This window comes from Polypterus senegalus, chromosome 7, assembly GCF_016835505.1.
Source record: "Polypterus senegalus isolate Bchr_013 chromosome 7, ASM1683550v1, whole genome shotgun sequence".
In the NCBI taxonomy this organism is placed as follows: Eukaryota; Metazoa; Chordata; class Cladistia; order Polypteriformes; family Polypteridae; genus Polypterus; species Polypterus senegalus.
This window is the reverse complement of record NC_053160.1, coordinates 94,630,804-94,651,566: the sequence shown is the minus strand read 5'-3', so window position 1 is coordinate 94,651,566 and position 20,763 is coordinate 94,630,804.

The window sequence follows — 20,763 nt, the reverse complement described above, 5'->3', positions numbered from 1 at the left end:
CTTTCTTTAAGAGTCTCTTCACTCACTTTTTATCAATCAGATAATAACATTTCTTAAGGTAGGCTTGAATTTCTTGCAACATCTGTTTCAGGTATAAAGTGGTTGATTTTGACTTTCCAGCCAGCTTGCCAATATTATTCAGAATGAGGTCATTAGTTCCGTCATTTAAGAAATACAAGACGCCATAGTGGCACTAAAAGGTTGAAATACTATTCTTTTATCTTGGACTAGGCTCCTAATATTAGTCACCAAGAACAGATGTCACTTATCATTAGATCTATAGATGTGCTAGAATCACCAGAGATTGTAGAGTGCTTTTTGGGGGTTCCTTTTTTAAGGAAAAAATGAAAGGTCTTGGTTTGTTTGCTTTAATTTTGAGAAGGTTGAAAAAACTAAGCATTCCATTGTGAAGACTGCTGGGGAAAATGGTAATGGGGTGAGCAAAGGTGGCAAGAATAAAGTTGTTCAAGCACGGCTGCTGAACAAAAATCTCCATGTCTTATACATTCCCTAAACGGTTCACACCATAAATTTTGTGATGACCAGTGCAGTAAAGTATGCAGAGATGCTGTCAGCAACTTTGCCAATGTGCAGAAGCTCTACTACCTTTTCTCATCAGCACTATGGAGACAGGGATTTCACATGTGAGACTGAATTTAAACTTCAAGTCATGGAGTGAGAATGGATGGGATAGTAGGAAAAACCGTGTAAAGGTTGTGAGATACTGAAGTCCGTAAATCCAGGATGCACTTTAAAAGATCAGGGGTGAACTTACAGTTGCCTCTGTCAGTCTGGAAGACCAGTCACTGGCACAGGTAATTGTGTTAAATTGATTCCAAATTTAAGCATTAGTCTGATGTTATATCTTTCAATAAGTGAATAAAGTGAGCAAGCACTTGCACTGAAGAGACTCAAAACAGCCTTGTTCATGTAGTTGTGGTGTGTGGCATCAAATCATTTGATAACCATTTAGTGATGTCAGAGCCAAATTTGGGGTGCTACTCAACTTCACAAAAATGACTGCAGTACATTGTCCAGGAATTGTAATGCGCTCAATAAAGTCCTAATATCTGGAAATTGGAGCGTGTCATGGTCGCCCGGAGGTTCAGTATGGCCGGGACGTCCCTGAAAGTAAAGAAGGAGGAACAACAGGCTTTTCAGAGCACTGCATCCCTCAAGACGCTAGGTGGCAGCTCCCCTGAGCAACAATGGTTGACAGGATCCCCTCAAAGCATCCTGGGACATGGAGTTCATTTCCTCAGCCCTGTTAGGTGCCGTGGGTGCCGCCAGGGGGAGCTCACAAAGGACCTGTGGACTCCTATTATAACGATAACCCAGAAATACTTTGGAGTCACAAGGACGGAAGCCTGCAGTACTTCCGGACTGCATAAAGATGATGATGTGGCATTAACCCGGAAGAGAAGATGGAATACTTCTGGGTTATAGACAATATAAAGGACTTTGGGAAACCCAGCAGGAGAGCCGGAGTTGGGAGGTTGGGTGACTAAGCTGCTGGGAGTGGAGGAATTAGTTGCACATGACCTGTAATGGTGGCATCTGATGGGAGGAGATTTTCCATGCTGAAGCGTATTAAAACGTATCTAAGGTCAGCAAAGGGACTCCAACTTCTCTGCATTAGAAGTTATCAATGATAACATCAAAAATATTAAGAAAACAGGAATTTCAAAAGAAGACTGAGGCATATTCCACTTGTGCACTTGGACTCATGTCTTAAAATTCTGAAGTTTAAAATATTTATCTTGGTTATCAAAAAGTTGAAAATATTCTTTATATTCATTCAGAATTAGTATTTAGCCAAATTGTGGAAATATTCCTTGTGTTCTTATAAATGGTTGTTCATTGGCTATACATTTATTGTTATATTTATCTTAATGTTTTTTAAAGTTTTTTAATCAACAGTTAATTACATACTCATACCTTTTTGATCTTGCTCATTAAAATATTGTCTGAGGTGGAGCAGCTCCAAGCAGAGGATCGCATAGGGCCCCCAGATATTCAGAATCGGCCCTGCTTTCATATGTACTTCTGGTTCTTTGTCCTTTTTTTCTCCTGAGGGTCAAGTGAGGGAAAGCACATTAAGAGCAGGAATACTTCTCAGCAAAACTGTTGAATCTCCTCAGCATCTCCAACTGAGTGCTGTTACGCCTATGTTTGGTATTAAAGACACATTTTCATGGTTGCCATTTATTTTCTTGTTCTTTGAATAATTTTTACAATAAAGGGCACCATACATATATAGTATGCAGCAGAATGCAGGGATAGGTATCATTAAATGCTAATAGTCTGGCAACTGGCATCACCTCATCCCACGTCTGTCATTGAACACCTAGTTTTGTCTCCTTTCGTATTCATGATATTCATTGACAAGCTATGCAGATGCAATCAAGGCCTGGAAAACATTCAGACTGGGAACCTCAGGGTTAAATTCTGTTGTTTGCACGCTGTGCTGTCCAATCTGGTCTCATTAGACTGTTATCTCCATTGTACACTGATAGGAGGCTTGTATGCTACATCAGTTGTTCCCAAGTTCACTCCTGGGGAACACTTGTGGCTGTGGGTATTTATTTCAACCAGTTGCACAATCAGTGGATCATTCTTGCTTTTGATTGATCTCATTGTTTAGTAAACTGACCATTTTTATTCATATTTTAAGAAATTCCAGAATATTCGTATTTTTTCAAAAATGTAAAGTTTAAATTACCTTTGCAGCTTTCTTTTCATTTCAACCTTTTCTTTAGGGTTTGCTCCATTAATTCTATCCAAATGCTAACAACACTGAATTTTAATGAGGAGCAATTACTTCTGTGTTGTATTCACTTTCTTGGTCATTTGTGAGAAATTTTCGTATTGAGCTGATACATGACGATAGCAATGAAGTCACTGTTCCCTTTTACAATTCAGTATGTTTTGTACAATCATCTGTGCTGCTCTCTGCATTGCATTGGAATAAAAAGCTACATCCATGGGGATTCCCCCAGGCCTGAAAATGAAAACTAATACCCTACAGGAGATGGGTGGGCAACTGCACCAAGAAGACGTGTTCAAATAACTTGGGGTCGTGTGTGAACAGAGGTGATAATGAGAGTGAACAAACTGGCGCAATGCTAGCAGTTTTCCAGATAATGTGGTGATAAAGTGGAATAATGAAGATCTCAGGTGATACTTTACATTTACAGTGTCATACATAGTTATCTTATGATCACATTTCATTTATGATTAGATGCTTTCTATGGTGACTGAAAGAATGAGATCGCTACTATGGAAAATAAAATTAGTATATTCATGTATTATCATAAATAAATATAGGAAAATATATAAGCATTAACCTTAGTGCAAATATTAATGCAAGTTAGGCCTGCTAAATAAATGGTTAAATAAAGGCCCATGCTATATTTCTTTTTTAATTACAGCTTAGCTCTAGCTGCCAATAAAACCTAGCGAGAGGATCCAGGAAGGAAGAATGATGAGATAAAGACAGCTCAAGGATGGAAGAAGGGAAAACACCTGTTGGCTCTCAGCCGACCTAAAAATAAGTGAAGCAGAAAAACAATGATAATTGACAGAAAATAAGAAATATTGGTGGTTCTAATAAAAGTTAATTAGACCAGCTGCAGAGAAAGGAGTCAGGGGAAAGCAGTGAATAGGCTGCTTCTAGTGAGGTCAGAATGATAAGAAATAATATATAAACTGTGATTTTTGAACTGTTCGGGGCTCGACCTGATTTAGCCGAATTGGGTTGAATCTGTGTTATTGTTTTATTGCAATAAAAAATTATAATCTGTTTGCCCATCCTCTTGACTCCTAGAGCCTTCATTCCAGGTGAAAACTTTTTGGTGCATCTTTTGCTCAGATGATTTTCTCTTCGTCACTACTAAAAACAGAAAATTATGTTCCTGTACAGTGTTACTGCAGTAGCTCTCCATTATAGAGTGGACAGTGCAAATGGCTAGGATGCCCCCTGTGTGTTTGCTACAAGAAGTGTATTAGTCAGAGGCTGATAGGAGAAGACCCAGGGCCTAAAGCTTAGGGGTAATTGTTGACTGTAATCTGAATTTTAAATTGCATATTAATCAGATCACTAGGACAGCATTTTTTCACTTAAGAAACATAAGTAAAGTTAGACCTCTTATATCACTGAAAGATGCTGAAAAATTAGTTCACGTGTTTGTTTTCAGTCGACTAGATTACTGTAACGCACTCCTCTCAGGACTACCCAAAAAAGACATAAATCGTTTGAAACTAGTGCAGAATGCAGCTGCTAGAATCCTAACTAGGAAAAGAAAATCCGAGCACATTTCTCCAGTTTTGATGTCACTACACTGGTTACCTGTGTCATTCAGGATTGACTTTAAAATTCTGCTTATGGTTTATAAAGCCTTAAATAATCTCGCCCCATCTTATATATCGGAATGTCTGACACCTTATATTCCAAATCGTAAGCTTAGATCCTCAAATGCGTATCTCCTTAGAATTCCAAGAACAAAACTTAAAAGAATTGGTGAGGCGGCCTTCTGCTGCTATGCACCTAAAATTCAGAATAGTCTGCCAATAGGAATTCGCCAGGCTAATACAGTAGAGCCTTTTTATAACTTCACTTTAACTTAATCCTGATACTCTGTATGTTCAATTCATCATAATAACTATTCATAGTGGCTCTAAAATCCGTACTGACCCCTACTCTCTCTTCTGTTTTTTTTTCCTGCGCCACCACCACCTACTCAAAGCATCATGATGCTCCAACAATGATGGATGGATTAAAAGGCAGAAGTCTACGTGACCATCAACATCAAGTCCTTCCGTGAGAACCCTAAATCCAAAGAGGACTATTTCATTTCTGTTAGGTAGAATGCCCAGAGGGGACTGGGCAGTCTAATGGTCTGGAATCCCTACAAATTTTATTTTTTTCTCCAGCCGTCTGGAGTTTTTTTTTGTTTTTTCTGTCCATTCTGGCCATTGGACCTTACTCTTATTCGATGTTAATTATTGTTGATTTATTTTATTTTCTTACTGTGTCTTTTATTTTTCTATTCTTCATTATGTAAAGCACTTTGAGCTACTTTTTGTATGAAAATGTGCTATATAAATAAATGCTGTTGTTGTTGTTGTTACAGCATTGCATTGTTCAATTAGCTTGGGAGTTGGAAGGTGGACATTTCTAAGGTTAAGATGGAATGGTCTGTCTGACTCAGCATGTTGCCTGACCACCAGGATAAGCAGAGTGAAAGTTAAAAAAAAAATAGAATTTTGAAATTTTAAGGAAATACAAGATTCAGATTCCTATAAATTGATTGATCTAGATGTCAAACTGAATTAAATATAATTTTAAATCTAAATCCATTCTGTAGTGCATAAATGGTTTAGGTAATCATAGGATGTTGTATAAAACTGTAGTCAAATGAGGTAATTTGGAAGAAACCCATTTCACTCGTTCTTTTTCTAGGTTACTGCTCACACAACTGCAACATTAGGTCCTGATTTAAAGTGAACAGTAAGTGGTAATATCTACTAAGTATTATACAGGATTAGGTTGAAGTCTCCGTGTGTGGTGTTAAGGCAAAATATTGCATATATTTGGAGTATTGGCAGGTGGCTTATTTCTGTGTATTTCTGTACATTATTAAATTTTACTGCAACAGTTATGGCTGCTGTGGTTCAATATATCATTGTTGATTTAATCACGCTTTCATTTTATGTTAATTTTTTCCTCTGTCTTCTAATTGATCATTTCAGAGTCCATTCCTCTGTAGTTCCTACACCTGCCAAGTCTGTGCCATGCAGTTTTACCTCTTCTTAAGTTTTGCTTTGGGGTGCTCAGCACCAACCACAGAATAAAAATATTGAGTGCGTGTCTTTAGTTCTACTTTTTCCTTCAAATTTCAGGGTGGACTTTGTAATGCTTTAAATTGCAAAGAATCACCCCCTAATATGTATAAATGTTCTTATTATGTTTGTTTGTTAATGACAGATATGTTCTGAGATTTTTATGGTAAGGAAAATAAGTATTAGTGCTGAGAATTGGGAAACCATTGTGTGTGCATTAGAGACAGCTTAAGGGCTTTGGTAACAGTAATTACCTACCAAACCAGGGGTTTTCACTATATTCTAATGCCTACTGTTCTCCTCTTTTGCTGACGTTACTTCTGTCATCCATTAATCTGTACCCACTCCTTGCTGCCACATGACCACATAAGTCTGAAAGTCTGAAAAGACATCTCCACAATTGTTGTGTATTTTTTTTTTTGTTTTACAAAACCTTCAATTTTATGGGTTCACCAAGGTGATGCCCAAACTCTTTATCTTTGTCGGTCTCCTCTTTTACACTATTTAGATCAGTGTTTTCCAACCTCGGTCCTGGGGGCGCACAGTGGTTGCAGGTTTTTGTTCCAACCAGATTCCTAATCAGTGACAACACCTAATAACACTGATCTCATTTAATTACCTGGTATTATTTTTACTTTATTCTACATTAAGAAAAGCACAGCAGCATGATTTTTACATTTATAAGACATTTAAAAATATTTCCGCTTTTGCTATAGACTCTCTTTTGTTGATTTCATTATATTTTGCCTTTTCTCTGTGCAGTTTTCCCCTTCATTGTATCTTATTAATGACAATTGAAAATGAGCAGAACAGACACTCTGGCAAACAACACTGAATAATCAAAGGCTGCAATTACTTTAGAATCAGACTCACTAATTAGTAAATAAGGGATTAATGAAATAATTAGAACACCTAGAAAAGTAAAATGAAAATCAAGATGAAAATATTGTTAAAAAGAAAAAAATACATTATTCCCATATAACTGCCCGGTACATACATATATATATATGGTGGCACGGTGGCGCAGTGGTAGCGCTGCTGCCTCGCAGTTAGGAGACCCGGGTTCGCTTCCCGGGTCCTCCCTGCGTGGAGTTTGCATGTTCTCCCCGTGTCTGCGTGGGTTTCCTCCAGGCGCTCCGGTTTCCTCCAACAATCCAAAGACATGCAGGTTAGGTGGATTGGCGATTCTAAATTGGCCCTAGTGTGTGTTTGTGTGTGTCCTGCGGTGGGTTGGCACCCTGCCCAGGATTGGTTCCTGCCTTGTGCCCTGTATTGGCTGGGATTGGCTCCAGCGGACCCCCGTGACCCTGTATTTGGATTCAGCGGGTTAGAAAATGGATGGATGGTTGGATATATATATATATATATATACTAGCAAAATACCTGTGCTTCGCAGCGGCGAAGTACTGCCTTAAAATGTTTATTAAGAAGAAAATTAAACCTTTTTAAACTGAGGGAAAATATACCAATAATTATTTGTTAAGGATCTCTTTGTATACCACGTTGTGAGTTCGGCCCTCCAGTTGTAACATGACCAAGCTGTGCGCTGAGCTTACTCTTGAGCATGCAACATACAGTTGGCCATGTGAACAGTAATCTTGTTTCACAGCTTGGATTGCTGCTGTCATAATTGGTTTGAGTTTCAGGGTTTGTGTCAATTACGACAGTATTTGTAGGACTTGTGTTGAAGAGACATTCGGCATCTGTCAAGCGTTGTAAGTATACAACCGGTTTCATTGATAGCTTCACATCCAGCTTTTAAGAGTTTAAACATTCATAAACATCAAAGTGTCCACTACTGAAATCGTCACCTGTAAATCTAAGATGTTTAAGAGGCATTGGGGGTTGTCGAAAAGTGTAAAATATTTGGCCATTTCGGTACACTTGAAAGCGACAACCGTACAATTCAGCGGCAGCCATCAACTCACATGCAGATGCATAAGTGAAGGGCTTAAGCATTTCACTCTTATAGTGCTCCTGTGTAGTATAATTATCTCCTGTACCGTCATCAGTCCACACCTTGAACCTGTCCCAGTCATTCAATACATAAGACACAATGTTCCTCCAGATATCAAGAGTGAGCCTGATATGGCCGTGCAATATGTAACAAAGAGAATGGAAAAGGTAGGTGCCATCTACCGGGTATGGAAACCACTTTGTAAGTGACAGTTCTTTGATCGATGGTGATCACCTCAATAGACATGTTAATGGGGGTACGGTTGGAATGATAAAGGAAATGGGTACCTGAACAATGTAAAGTAAGTCTAAAATACCTACACAATAACTACAATCGTAATAAAAGAACAATAAAACAGCGGAGAAACTGTGGATTAAATAAAATGCTGTAGTTATCAGCAGGGAGACGTGAATCCCGTGGCGAAGCAAGGAAGGGAATGTAGAGACAGGAGCGACGGAGAGCCTTATATAGGCAGGCAGCCTACAACGTGGGAGGCGTTGGGATGGGGGACCCAACGCCACCTCACACGGTGACCGAGCTGCAGGCTGTGGACATTGGTGCTCAGAGCTGAGAGTCACGTGTGCTTTGTGCTGACGTGTGCTTTGCAAACGCTAGAGTCTGTTGAGAGTTGTTGGTTTGTTCTGTGGTGTGAGATTTACATTAAAAAAATACATTTTGCTCTTAAAAACTTGGGTTTTGGTTGCCTCTAAGGAACCGTGTGGGAATTTTTAAAGCTTTTTTTCCCTTTAGAAGGGTTTTTTTTGCTTTTTTTTCGCCGCACAAGAGCAAAAGTAGCTGGGTGTTTGGAAGTGCGCTTGGAAAAGCAGTAGGAGCAAATAAGGTAGTAAAGTTTTATTTATTTGTTTATTTTAGATTAAACAGTCCTTAGCGGTCCAGAGGCAGAACAGTTAAGTGGGCGACAGTGTATTGGTTCATTAATACGGGGGAATACAAACAGTGCGAGTGAAGAGCTTATAAGTAAGAAGAGCGCAAAGCTAGAAGAGACAGAGAAAAGTAAAGTTAACCTCATAGAAAGGCAAACAGCAGGCAGCTGAGAGGGAGAACAGTACAGGAGCTTAAGGGGAAAAGGTGTAAAATATCTGTAGCAGATCTTAGTGTTACCATTTAAGTTAAGGAGCAGCTGAAAGAAGAAGAATTTTAAGAAAAAAAAAAATATATAGTTAAGGCAGCTTAGTAATCCCAAATCAAATTTTAATAATGAGGCCAGTGCAATGCAAGTCCTGTTGGATGTTGGACTTTTAGATGATGGTTTGGAAGAGCCAGTTGTCTATGAGGGCTACATCTGCAAGAGATGCCAGCTGATCCAGCACCTCGAGCTCAGGGTCGCTGAACTGGAGGAGGAGTTGGCTGACCTGCGTTGTAATAGAGAATTGGCGGACTTGGCCCAGGTGTCCTTTAGAGATAGTGTGCACCCCTAAGGTGGCGGGAGGAGATTCCAGACCAGACAGGTAGGAATAGGTGGGTCACGGTCGCAAGGCGTAAGGTAAAGGGTGCACACTGTCCGGGGGCATCAACCCCAGAATTAGAAGTGTCTAACCTTATCATGTCCTGGCGGAGCTGGACGGTGACTCTGATAATTCTGAGGTGGTAGGCAGGGTTGAGGAGCCCCAACGGGCCACCTCAAAACCAGTTCCCAAAAAGAGAGAGGTAGTGATAGTTGGGGACTCAATCATTAGGGGGATTGAAGCGCAGGTGTGCTCCAGAGAGAGAGAGTCTCATTCGGTGTGTTGCCTTCCGGGAGCAGAGGTGGGAGACCTCCCTGGAAGGGTGGATAGGCTCTTGGCCAGAGCGGGTGGATCCAGTTGTCATTGTCCACGTTGGAACAAATGACATACATAAGGGTAGTCTGTCAGTTCTGCGATCCAAATTCAAAGAGTTAGGTACCAAGCTGAGGAGCAGAACTGACAAGGTAGTCTTCTCCGAAGTTCTGCCTGTGCGACAGTCCAGGTAAGATTGAGGAGATTAGAAGGCTTAACGTGGCTCAAATCTTGGTGCAGGGTAGAAGGGTATAGGTTTATGGGGCATTGGGACTCCTTTTGGAACAGATGGGACCTGTTCCGCCGTGACGGGTTACATCTGAACCGGAGGGGCACCAATGTATTGGGGAGGCGTATGTGTAGGCTAGTCGAGGATTGTTTAAACTAGGGAATGGGGGGGCAGGGAGTTTAGGACAGGCCAGATTTAGATCTATACATGGAAGAACAAACAATGGTGTAGAAATAAAAATGCATAGTAATGTAAATTTTAAGCAAACACGTAAAGATAGAAGGATTAACACATTAAAAATAGCTTGCCTTAATGCTAGAAGTATCAAAAATAAGGTAAGTGAGTTGGAGTTGTATGTAGCAGAGCACAATTATGATATTATAGCAATAACGGAAACCTGGCTAAATAACAAAGATGGGGATGAGTGTAACATAGAGGGATACACATTTTTTAGGAAGGATAGACAGAACAGAAAAGGAGGTGGGGTTGCTGTTTATGCCAAACAGGAATTAAATGTAAGTCATCTTCAGTTGGATGATGAGCCCCATCTTAGTGAGGACATGTGGCTTCGCCTGGAAAATATTAGGGAAAAAGGTCTCATTTTAGGAGTGTGTTATAGACCACCCAATTCAGACAGTAATTTCAACACACATCTTTTAGTAATATCAAAAGGCAAGTTTACAGGGGATATTATAGTCATGGGGACTTTAATTATCCAAATATCAACTGGGATAACCTTACAGATGGAGGAGCACAAGAGCAGGAGTTTTAGAAGTAATCAGTGACTGTTTTTTAACACAGCATGTTAAAGCACCAACAAGGGGTGAAGCCTATCTGGATTTAGTATTCTGTAATAATCAGGATAGAATTGAGGGTGTAGAGGTGATTGAACCACTAGGGTCAAGTGACCATAATGTAATACAATTCTCAGTATTTTGTAAGAGTACAGATGCAAAGACTAAAATTGTTAAGTTGAACTTTAGTAGGGCTAATTTTGAGCAGATGCGACAAAGTCTAAGTAGGATAGACTGGGATAAGCTTTTAAATGTGGAGACAGTCGAGGAGCAGTGGAACAGGTTTAAAATGTTTTACATGTAATGCAGGACAGATACATACCTAAATTTGGAAGTAATAGGAAACTAAAAAACTCCACGATGGATTAATAAAGATTTAAAAAGAAGTTGCAAAGGAAAAACTGCTGTATAAGGCATATAAGACTAATGACTGCAAAGAGAACCGTAGCGTATGAGAAAATGAGGGCAACCATTAAGAAGGATATCAGAGAGGCTAAAAGACAGTTGGAGAGGAATATAGCAGATAAGGCAAAGAAGACCCCAAGAGATTCTTTCAGTATTTTAGTAGTAAAAGAACAGTTAAGGAGGAGGTCAAGTTCATCAGGAATAGTAAAGGGAATTAAAAGATACAGACAATGAAATAGCAGATGCCCTAAACTTACATTTTTCTGAGGTGTTTACAAGTGAGCAAGTGGATAACCTGCCAGAGGTAAACAACTACTAAGGAGGTACTGAGGGATTTGGAAATTGTAGAGGGAGAAGTGCTGCTCAGATTAAATAAGATGAAATCAAACAAATCACCAGGCCCAGATAATATTTATCCTCGTGTTCTTAAGGAGGCTAGTGAGTACATATATAAACCCTTGACACATATTTTTAGGAAGTCACTGTGCACTGGAGAGATTCCAAAGGACTGGAAAATGGCAAATATCATCCCATTATATAAAAAGGGTGACAGGGCAGATCCAAGCAACTATAGGCCAGTAAGCTTAACAAGCATCACAGGAAAATTAATGGAAGGAATTATTAAGGATAAGATTGAGCAACACATGACAAGGACAGGAGTTATTCTGAACAGTCAGCATGGGTTCAGAAGAGGGAGGTCGTGTTTTACTAACATGTTGGAATTCTATGAGGAGGCAACAAAAGGATACGATCAAAGTGGAGCTTATGATATTATTTATCTGGACTTTCAGAAAGCATTTGATAAGGTGCCACATGAGAGGTTGGGCATCAAGTTAAAAGAAGTGGGAATTCAGGGTGATGTTTTTAGATGGGTGCAGAATTGGCTCAGACACAGGAAGCAGAGGGTGATGGTGCGAGGAACCTCATCAGAACTGGCGATGTTAAGAGTGGTGTTCCACAGGGGTCAGTGCTAGGGCCCTGCTATTTTTAATATATATAAATGATTTAGATAGGAATATAAGTAACAAGCTGGTTAAGTTTGCAGATGATACCAAGATAGGTGGATTAGCAGATAATTTGGAATCCGTTATATCATTACAGAAGGACTTGGATAGCATACAGGCTTGGGCAGATTTGTGGCAGATGAAATTTAATGTCAGTAAATGTAAAGTATTACACATAGGAAGTAAAAATATTAGGTTTGAATACACAATGGGCGGTCGGAAAATCGAGAGTACACCTTATGAGAAGGATTTAGGAGTCATAGTGGACTCCAAGCTATCAACTTCCAAACAGTGTTCAGAAGCCATTAAGAAGGCTAACAGAATGTTAGGTTATATAGCACGATCTGTGGAGTACAAGTCCAAGGAGGTTATGCTCAACCTTTATAATGCACTGGTGAGGCCTCATCTTGAGTACTGTGTGCAGTTTTGGTCTCCAGGCTACAAAAAGGACATAGCAGCACTTGAAAAGGTCCAGAGAAGAGCGACTAGGCTGATTCCAGGTCTACAGGGGTTGAATTATGAGGAAAGATTAAAAGAGTTGAGCCTTTACAGTTTAAGCAAAAGAAGATTAAGAGGTGACATGATTGAAGTGTTTAAAATTATGTAGGGAATTAGTACAGTGGATCGAGACTTGTATTTTAAAATGAGCTCATCAAGAACACGGGGACACAGTTGGAAACTTGTTAAGGGTAAATTTCGCACAAACATTAGGAAGTTTTTCTTTACACAAACAACGATAGACACTTGGAATAAGCTACCAAGTAGTGTGGTAGACAGTAAGACGTTAGGGACTTTCAAAACTCGACTTGATGTTTTCTTGGAGGAAGCAAGTGGATAGGATTGGCGAGCTTTGTTGGGCTGAATGGCCTGTTCTCGTCTAGATTGTTCTAATTCTAATTCTAATTCTAATTATAATATGTACGTAAGTAGGATTCAGTTAGCGTTGGGAACCCGCAAATTTCTTGAAGATGGGCCCATAAGTAACAAAGACAGTTGAAAAGTTCAATAGGGCGGCCGACAGTGGCATCATACCACCGAAATAAGTACTTACATTGGTTTCGGTTTGGAATTTTTATTTCTTTGAGTAAGTGTGTTTTTTTTTTTTATTTAAATTTTAAAGTGCATCACATTGCCATTTTAAAAGCTGTTACTGACGAACAATGGGTTGCTAGGAGATCTTGCCTGTTTTTAGGGACTTCCTCCCTGATACTAGCTTATAAATAGCAGTGCAACAGTAATAAGATCTATATTGCGATAGTTCCATCAGTGAACCATTACTATTAGAAAATATCATTTTTGGTATTCTTTTATTCTGGTATTTGGACTCTTGCTATTTCATCTCGACTCCATTTTTATATTATTGTTTTGCTTTTATGTATTTAATTACAGTTAATATTACAATAAATAAAATAAAACACTTTGCAACTCTTTCCTTACAATGATTATAGTTAAGCTTTCTGGTTTAGAAAAAACTAATTTTAATGTTCAGAAAAGATTACAGTTTTAGTTTAGTTAATTTTTATTTTAAAAAAAAAGCACACAATATGGAATTTTTAGTTAATATATAGCAAACTTGTACAGTTTATTAGAACTATGTTTATATATGAAGCCATAACAGAATGAATTATTAAACACAAAGAAAAGGACTGACTGTAACTTAAGGATTAAATAAATGTAACTTAAAGCTGAAAGTGCAAGAGGTCTCTGCTTCATCTTAGAAAAGCTATCAGCATAATTTTTCAAGGTTAGAATGAGGTAACGGAGCAGCGAACACCCGTGCAGAAAGCAAAGATAAACTGGTGGGAAAGCCCATATACCTCTCCTATGAAGGAATGAGGTAAAGGAGTAATGAACACACATCCACAAAGTTGGAACATACTGATGGGAAAGCCCATACACCCCTCCTATGGAGAGGTGCTAAGAGTAATGTGTGAATCCTCTAAACACCCCTCCAATCGAAGTTAGTTTCAGAATAATGGTGGAATTAACATGAGAAATTACTTTTGGTGTTATTTGATTGGAGGAGGTAATAAAGTTCTACATATTAAGAATCAGATGACATGGTGTATTAGATGATTTAAAGGTAATTAACAAAAGTATAAAAACAGATTATTTAATTGATTTTTCACTCCATGGAATGACACATTTCAGCGTAACTCAGTATCTTATCTAGGCTCCGTGATTGCCTTCTTTGAAAATAGAGGAAAGTTTCTTTTTCACAACAAAATCTAGTGGTTAGATGGTTTTATCCTCGGAGCAGTAGATCTTTAACACATTGTGCCATTAGTCAATTTGGGGCTTTGATATTGGGAAAAAAATCAAAATTCTTTGCATGTTCAAGTTGAAGATCTTTCAGGGTGTTTTGCATTCTCATAATGGACACAATAATTTCCACATGTAAGTAAGAATTTCTCTGTGCACATAACAATAATGGCCTTTTTCACCTACAAACATATTTGGCGCAGACACTGTATATTTTATAATATGCAGAACATGTGGATTAATTAGGCTGTTCAATGACGCTCATTGAGTGAATGGAGATGACTGAATTTATTCTTTATGTTTTGTAGTCAATGTCTTTACCATGATGCCTGTAATGTAAATAATCTAATTTGAAGCGGCACTTCTGAAAACAAATATTTATATAAGTCATTTTAGTTGTAATAAACACCGACAATTTAAAATTTAATTTGTTACAAAGTAATCTAATTTAGAGTTTGGTCAACATATACAGTAATTGTTTTTTGTTGTTGAAGATATAACTTGAATGTGCTTTTATAAAAACAGTAATATTTCACTCACTTTATTTTGCATATAGCAGATGTACTATAATGTACTGTTCCTAGATGTTTCAAAAAGGCACAGTATTGAAAAATACACAAAAATGTGTTTCATACTCTTTAAAAAAAATAGCTCACTTAGCATCAAAGCAGGTTACTTGTATCTGTTTTAGTGAACAACATTAACATGAAAGAAATCATCCTGTTGTTTCTGAAAGGTCAGTTTTAAAGGCCACTTGCCTACATTAACAATTTATTAATACCCAGAGTTTGCCATTCATCAAAGGGATTGAGATTTTCACATATAGAGTAGAAATAACACACTAGCGGAATACATAGTATGTTGGGATAACTTAGTAAAGTAATTTATCATGTATACTTGAGTAATCCTAGACTCTGAAATAAAATGAATTCTACCATGGGGTAGCTCAGCTAAATAAACATAACACTACCGTAGCATGTTTTCAGAAAGGTTAGATTAATCTATACTTTTAGTAACAATATTATGAGCTAAATATAAAACAATTTATCAATACTAAATTCTGTGACTAAATAAGGTTTTATGGAAATGACATGTTTAACAATGCAGTTGAAACTAGGAGAGAAAGACAGGAGCCATGTTTTTCAAAGGCCTGGTTTACTTTCTCAGAAAAATTCGATACACCCAGGGGAAATCTGAAAATAACATATGGTCCAAGGGTGTATGGGTAATGGGAAATGGTGAAAAGTAAACAGGCATTCTCAGGAGCCATCAAGCTTTCCCCTTTCTTCATCTGACTTGTTTCTGATTCTTCTCAGCACTTCTTTTTTCTTCTTAGCTGTACTTTCCACCACAACAAACAGTATGTATCAGAACAATAATAGAGTAATTGGCAAGGTATCTTGTTTGCAAAGCTGCTCCACCCTTTACAATAATCTGTTTATTAATTTATTAATCAGCAGAGCAAAGTTGGTAAGCGCCTCTATTGTCATGGTATTTGCCAATGTAGATACTGCCACACAATTCCGATTGAGAAAACCTCTGCTGAAGGTAAAAGCTTGTTATTTGCAAATATTTTTTTCCTCTGTGAAAAAACATACAATTTCCACCAGTTTTCAACTATGCCTCTGCATTCTTGTTAAAGAGCTCATTCTGAAGTAATAGCTGTTATATACCTTATTAATCTGTACATTTCCCCTATTTTCCCTAGTGTCACCAGAGTTTTGGACATTTAATGGACTTAAATCAACAGAAAAATAAAATTAAATGGAAAATGACTAGGAGCTAGAATAAGGAAAGAAAGAGTCAGAAATCAAAGTCAAAAGAAAAGGAAGGGGTCTCAAGAAATGAAGTAAGCACTTCTAACTTATAAAGGTGGCATACAATGAGAAAATACATCATGTGACTTGCAATGGCCATAGTGATACTAAACAATATATTGAAAAAATGTACAACATCAGTTTTACCTTATAAGGTACACTCACCCATGGAATTCATCTACTAGTTAATCTTTGGATTTTTTTCTAGTGCTGCTGTGTACTTCTTGTAACTTAAACACTAAATCAGATGTGACCTCACAAGTGTGTTAATTAATTAGGAAAATAGTACGTCTTACAATATTTTTCTGCTGAAAACAACTGAAATATATGTATGATTGATGCAGGCTACACATTACACTTAAGACATTTTTTTTGAACTGTATATAATGTTATTCAATTTTTCAGACAATTGCTTTCGGCAAAATTATTATTAAAATGAGCTACATAGTTTTGCCAAGCAAAGCCATTTATAGTACAATGAAATGTACAAATTAGAAGATACAGTACAAGTGGCAGTAGTAAAAATAACAAAAAGTTACAATGCAGAATAATGTAGACTATACTGACTTTGCACAGAATATGACTTGCAGTAGTTATAGTCAAAATAAAGACAATGCACCGAGAATCCAGTTTTATCACAATAAAGTAAATTGCAAAACAATATCGGGATAGTAATTACAATAGTAATACTGCAAACTACAAAGCAAAATGCAAGAATAGACTATACCACTAACTGAATACAGAGCTATCACATATGAAGATACAGGCTCCCGAAGACTTCAGCCAACAAGCTGCTTCCCCCCTGCTGGCCATTCCACAGCTCTATCAGTCTTGGGCCAGACAATCTGATGATAGGACCCTTCTACCTGATGATTCCAGTGCTCCTTTATAAGAGATGACTTTTCCATAGGCCGGGAAACAACTTGACAGTAGAGCAGTGGCGCCAAGTGCTACATTTGAGTATCAAGAACAGAAACAGAGGAAGCAAGCATTAGTAACAGTTTATAAATATCATATTACATATATTTTAGTATTAATAGCTAACCACAAAAATGCAGTATGCAGAGCCAATCAGCAGCTCTAGTCTGAGTATGCTAAACTAAGTATTGAGTTTTCAGCTGGGATTTAAAAGCAAAGACTGAAGGGGCAGCTCTCCTAGTAGCAGGCAGACTGTTCCACAGCTTCCGGATCCTGTAACTAAAAGCTCGACTTCCCACTGTCATTTTATTAATTCTTGGAGTCATAAACATACCAGCATCCTCAGATCTTAATGTGTGCTCTGCTTTGTAAATAAGGATAAGTTCAGATAAGTAAGCCGGATTTTGCCGATTTAAGGCTTTATATGTTAAAAGGAGGATTTTGAAATTTCTTGCTCTTGTAATAATTCTTGCAGCAGCATTTTGAATTAACTGAAAGCTGTATAAAGAACAATTTGAACAGCCAGTGAACACCACATTGCAGTAGTCAATCCTACTAGAAATAAAAGCATGAGTTAATTTCTCAGTATCCTGAATATTTAGAAATGACCTTAATTTTCCAACATTTTTAAGATGGAAAAAACATGTTTTGGACTGTTTTGTAATGTGCACTTTAAATGGCATGCTAGAATCATAGATAATTCCTAGATTGTGGGCTGATTAAGCTAAATTTAAGGAGTTTCTAAGTTGAGTTAAATAATGACAGATAATGCTAAGAATAGGTGCTACTAGAACATCCATTGCACTTTGTACTAGTTTTTTTAGTACTGGATCTAGAGAGCAAGTAGCAGGCTTCATTTTAGAAATAAAAGTTAAGATTTCCTGTTCTATGACAGGATTAAAATTACTAAAGTGCTGAATGTAAGGCGAGATAGGATTTGCCAAGCTAGTATGAGATTTGCACTGTGATGCTGAGATCTGGGATCTTACAATTTTGATTTTCTCATTAAAGAAGTTCATAAAGTCTATACTACTAATGTCTGTTGGTATTTTGCACTGTAGTTTTGAATTTGTTCACAATGATTATTACTATTGTTATCTATTGTTTTAGAATAGTAATCTAAGTGAGCTTTAAATAGAGCTTTATTATATTTTTTAACACTCTCTGTCCATACAATTTGAAAGACCTGGGAGGTATTCTCCATATGTGGATTACTCTTCTTGGATGTATTGTCATAGCAACAAATCGTAAACCGAGCAGGTTTGTTCTACGTAAACAAAGATTACCTTGCGCACTTAACTAGTTCTCATGCATGGAAATCCATGCAGCCATGGTGCAAACAATTGTAATTGTTGCACAGATAATAAGAAGAGAATTTCAAGACGAGTGACTTTTGTGTGATCAAGATCCTTTAGCCCTTTATGTGTCAAACTCAAGGCCCGTGGGCCACATCCGGCCCAGAGTACAATTATATCTGGCCCACAAGATTATTTTCTATATCTTTTTTTAATGGCCCGGCGATATGAAGCGCCGATAACACAGAAACTACAAATCCCATAATACAGCGCAACAGTTGTCTTACCGAACAATAGGCTACCTGCAATCATTTCCGCGTCAATTACATCAGATCAGTCAACCATTTGTTGATGCATACAAACCTAATTTCAAGTCAAAGCTATCTCGTAACAATGGCCAAGAGAAAAAAGTTGATTCTGAAAACAGAGCCTTTCAAAATTGGTGGGAGGCTGAGTATATGTTTACTGACATTGCCGGTAAACTGGTGTGTCTTATTTGTGGAGGTAATGTGGCTGTAATTAAGGAATATAATCTAAAACGGCACTACGAGACAAAACATCAGGACAAGTTGAAAAACCTGAATAAAAAGCAGAAGCTACAGAAGGTAGAAGAGGAATCTGACATAACAGAAGATGTTTTTCACCAAAGCAAAATCACAAAGTGAAGCTGCTGTGAAAGAAAGTTTTATTGTGGCAGAGGAGATAGCCAAATCATCCCGGACATTTACTGAGGGAGAGTTTCTGAAGAGCTGCATGATGAAAGTGTGCAATTTCTTATGTCCAGACAAAAAGCAGGTGTTTGCAAATGTAAGCCTTAGCGGAAATACGGTTGCTGATCAAGTTTGTGAGATGGCCAATGATTTGAAAACATAGTTGATTGAAAGAGGCAAAGACTTTGTTGCATTTTCCATTACTGTAGATGAAAGTATTGACACAACTGACAGTGCACATCTGGCCATCTTCATCCATGAAGTGGACTCCAGTTTGTGCGTGACAGAGGAAATATTGGACATTAAATCGATGCATGGGACAACGACGGTAAAGACATTTTTAAAAACGTATGTCAAAGGGTAACCGACATGAAACTGCCATGGGAAAAACTTGTTGGATTTACAACAGATGGAGCACCGTCAATGTGCGGTGAAAAAAGTGGACAAATGGGAAGGATGCGGTTAAAGATGCAGAAGGAGAACTGCACTGGTGAGCTGACAGCATATCACTGCATCATACACCAGGAAACGCTGTACGGTAAAGTCCTAAAGATGGAAAATGTAATAAGCACTGTAACGCAAACTTTATCAGAGCCAAAGGTTTAAATCACCGCCAATTCCAGTCCTTTTTTGCACGAAATAAATTCAGAGTTTGGTGACATCCCAAACATACAGAGGTGCGGTGGCTAGGTCGGGGAAAAGTTCTCATAGAGTTTTTGAACTGGGCGAGGAAATCTGTCAGTTTATGGACAGTAAAGGAAAAAACTCCATAGTTCTGTGGGATGAAAATTGGAAATGTGAGTTGCCGTTTCTGGCTGACATAACTGCTCATCTCAGCATCTTAAACCTTCAGCTCCAAGGACGTTACTGCATGATCACTGATATGTATGATGCAGTGAAAGCATTTCAAGCGAAGTAGCGCTTATGGGAGGCACAAATGCACCAATGCAACTTGTCTCAATTTCCCTGTTGTCAAGTAATGTTGAACCAAGTAAGCGCCACGGTGTTCCCAAATGCACACTTTGCTGATAAACTGAGCGCACTTCGCACTGAGCTCACACGGCGCTTTGGTGGCTTTGAAGCACAGAAAAGTCATTTCGACTTGCTTCGCAACCCATTTGCTGTCGACACTGAAACTGCACCTGTACAGATTCAGATGGAGCTGATAGAGCTGCAGTGTAATGGGACACTAAAGGCAAAGTACGACACTGTGGGGCCCGCACAGTTCATTCGCTTCATTCCTGAAGCAATGACCCAGCTCCATCTACATGTGGCTCTAACCTTGTGTATGTTTGGTAGCAAATATCTGTGTGAGAAGTTGTTCTCTATGATGAAGAGTAACAAAACATCACACAGGAGTCATCTCACTGATGAACACCTGCAGTTCATCCTGAGAATCTCCTAACCCCAAACATAAACAAACTTGTTGCCAAAAAAAGATGCCAAGCATCCAGCTCTGACAAAATGGCATAAGAGCATATACAATGGAAATTTTGATTTGTTATTATTTTCATTTTTACTTAAGGGCACAATTTTTATCTATATTTTCAGTTTTTTTGCAGGATTTTAATATTTTGAATCTGTATAATTTTGACAGGAGATATTTATATGAAGAGCAAAACATTTTAAGTTATTTTAACTTATTTTAAGTTTAAGTTTATTTATTTTGGAATAGTATTTTATCCTGTCTGTTTCGATTCATATTTATGTTTAAAAAACATTTACTTTTAGTCTGTGAATAAATAATAATTTA